This window comes from Maniola jurtina, chromosome 20, assembly GCF_905333055.1.
Source record: "Maniola jurtina chromosome 20, ilManJurt1.1, whole genome shotgun sequence".
Taxonomy (NCBI): domain Eukaryota; kingdom Metazoa; phylum Arthropoda; class Insecta; order Lepidoptera; family Nymphalidae; genus Maniola; species Maniola jurtina.
Window position 1 is genome coordinate 9292 of NC_060048.1, and position 3209 is coordinate 12500.

The window sequence follows — 3209 nt, forward strand, 5'->3', positions numbered from 1 at the left end:
TGACAACGGGGAGGGTACGGTAAAGGCTGCAGTAATTGTTTTTAATGCGGACCTCCACGTCATACAGTACCCAAAACTCACCACGAACAACATCGCGGTGGTGGGGATCCGAACCAGCGCCTGGGAGATAGCCCTGGTATCGCTCTACTTCGAGCCTGACCTAGAGATGGACCTCTACCTGGCGCACCTCCGCAAAATCCGGCTTGAGTTGGGAGCACAAAAATGGATAGTCGCGGGTGACTGCAATGCCAAAAACATTTGGTGGGGTAGTCCCGTGACGGATCGCCGGGGAGAAGAACTGCATGGGACTCTGGAGGACCTGGGTCTTGTTATCCTTAACAAAGGGGAAATTCCCACGTTTGACGTCGTAAGAGGTGAGCGAAGATACACCAGCTTCGTCGATATCACAACGGCGTCACCCGACCTCCTGGACCTGGTGGACGGCTGGCGCGTGCGCGAAGACTTAACTACCTCGGACCACAACGGCATATCGTTTAAGTTACACCTAAAACGCACAAGACACAACTATATCAAGCACACAACACGATCATATAACACACGGAAAGCCAATTGGACCCAGTTTCGTGAGAAACTGGGTCAAATTTTGCAATCCCAAAACATTACAGTCACAAACATCCAAGACACTATCACAGCTACACAATTAGATTACATCATACACAAACTTATACAGGCGTTAACTGAAGCGAGTGAGTGTGCAATTCCCAAAATTAGGAGGAAGGACACACTCACGTTGCCGTGGTGGTCTGAGGAGCTGTCGACGCTGAAGCGCGAGGTGGCCACCAGGAAGAGGAGGATCCGGTGTGCGGCACCGATTCGACGGTCGAAAGTGGTCGAAGAATACCTGGAAGCCAGGACAAAGTACGAGACCAAAGAAAAAGAGGCTCAAACTAGGTCCTGGAAGGAATTTTGCGGGAAACAAGACCGAGAGTCTCTCTGGGGGGGTATATATAGGGTGTTGGGCAGGACGGCCAAGCGGGAGGAAGATCCACCGCTGGTGGTAGAAAACACGGAAATTGATGCCAAGAGCTCCGCCCGACTTATGGCCGAGACCTTTTACCCCAAGGACTCCGAAGAGCAAGACTCCGAGGAGCACCGACGGGTGAGGGCCCTGGCGGAGCTCACGGATAGCGAGACTTCCTCGGACCAGGGGGACCCCCCTTTCACTCATTTAGAGTTAAAGCTGGCGAGTCGTTCTTTCGACCCGAAGAAAGCCCCTGGAGCGGACGGCTTCACCGCCGACATATGCCTGCATGCGATAAACCTCAACCCGGACCTCTTCTTGTGCCTTTTCAACCGGTGCCTGGCAATCCACCACTTTCCCGGGGCCTGGAAGGAGGCCACAGTAATCTTCCTTCGGAAGCCCGGAAAGGCCACCTACACGACCCCAAAATCGTATCGTCCTATAGGCCTCCTTCCGGTACTTGGAAAGGTCTTGGAAAAGATGCTTGTCACTAGACTACAATTTCATATAGCGCCTAGGCTTAGCACACGCCAATTTGGCTTTATGCCCCAACGGAGCACCGAAGACGCCCTCTACACCTTAGTGAAACATATCACACATAAACTAGACAGCAAGAAGATTGTCGTTCTGATATCACTGGATATAGAGGGCGCATTTGATAACGCTTGGTGGCCCAAAATAAAGGTCAGGCTGGCGGAGGAAAAATGCCCCATAAACATCCGACGGCTTTTGAGCAGCTATCTAAATGACAGGAGCGTCAAAGTCAGGTACTGTGGGGAGGAGTACGCAATAGCTACCGAGAAGGGTTGCGTGCAGGGATCTATTGGCGGACCAATATTATGGAACTTACTTTTAGACCCACTGCTCCGGGACTTGGAAACTAGTGGCGCGTACGTGCAGGCATTCGCTGACGATGTGGTGTTGGTGTTCGAGGGCGACACGGCCCTCGAAATCGAACGGCAGGCCAACGCCGCCCTTGAACGTGTGAGAATGTGGGGAGCGGCAAATAAACTTCGATTTGCGCCTCATAAGACCAATGCAATGGTTATGACGCGCAAATTGAAGTACGACGACCCGCGTCTACGCATGGGCGGGGTCGACGTTGCCTTGTCGAACGAAATCAAACTGTTGGGTGTTGTCATTGACCGAAAACTCACATTCAACGCCCACGTCGCGAGTGTCTGCAAGCGCGCGGTAGCCTTCTACCATCAGTTGGCACGAGCAGCTAAGGTCAGCTGGGGTCTCCACCCCGAAGTAATCCGTACTATCTATGTAGCGGTGGTCGAACCTGTAGTTCTGTATGCCGCCAGCGTATGGGCGCCTGCTGTGGACAGGCTCGGAATCCGGAAGCAGCTGAATGTGGTCCAGCGAGGCTTCGCACAGAAGCTCTGTAGGGCATATCGCACTGTCTCCCTGAACGCGGCCCTGTTGCTCGCTGGGATACTCCCACTCGACCTTCGCGTCCGCGAAGCCGCGGCGCTGTATGAGGCGAGGAAGGGGGTGCCCCAGCGAGAGATAGGGGATCGGGAGGTAGAGCGAATGTCCTCGGCCCTTCGGTCACCGCATCCCGCCAGTCATCTCGACCTCGAGTTCAAGTGCCTGATGGACCAGGAGCAACTTATGGCCAATAATGACAATGACTTCAATATCTATACGGACGGTAGCAAGATTGAGGGCAAGGTGGGGGCGGCGCTATCCATATGGAGTGACGCCGCCGAAACCAAAGCCCTCAAGCTTGCGTTACCGTCTTACTGCACGGTCTACCAGGCGGAGCTTCTGGCGATATGCCGGGCGGCACGGATGGCCGCAGCAAACTTGGCCGGATCTGTCGGAATTTACTCCGATTCATTGTCAGCATTGCAGACGCTGCAACGGAGCTTCTGGCGATATGCCGGGCGGCACGGATGGCCGCAGCAAACTTGGCCGGATCTGTCGGAATTTACTCCGATTCATTGTCAGCATTGCAGACGCTGCAAAATCCAAAGGCTCTCCACCCCCTGGCGGTAGAAGCGCGAGGGTTCCTGCGAGACGCTTTGCTCCAGAACAAACGTATAAGCTTGTTCTGGATCAAAGCCCATGCAGGACTGGAGGGGAATGAGCGTGCCGACAATCTGGCCAAGGAGGCTGCTCTGAAGTCTAAACGCAAATTTGACTACGACAGCTGCCCTGTCTCATTCATCAAGCGGAGCATTCGTGGTGGCGGCCTACAGAGTTGTAAGTAAAATGG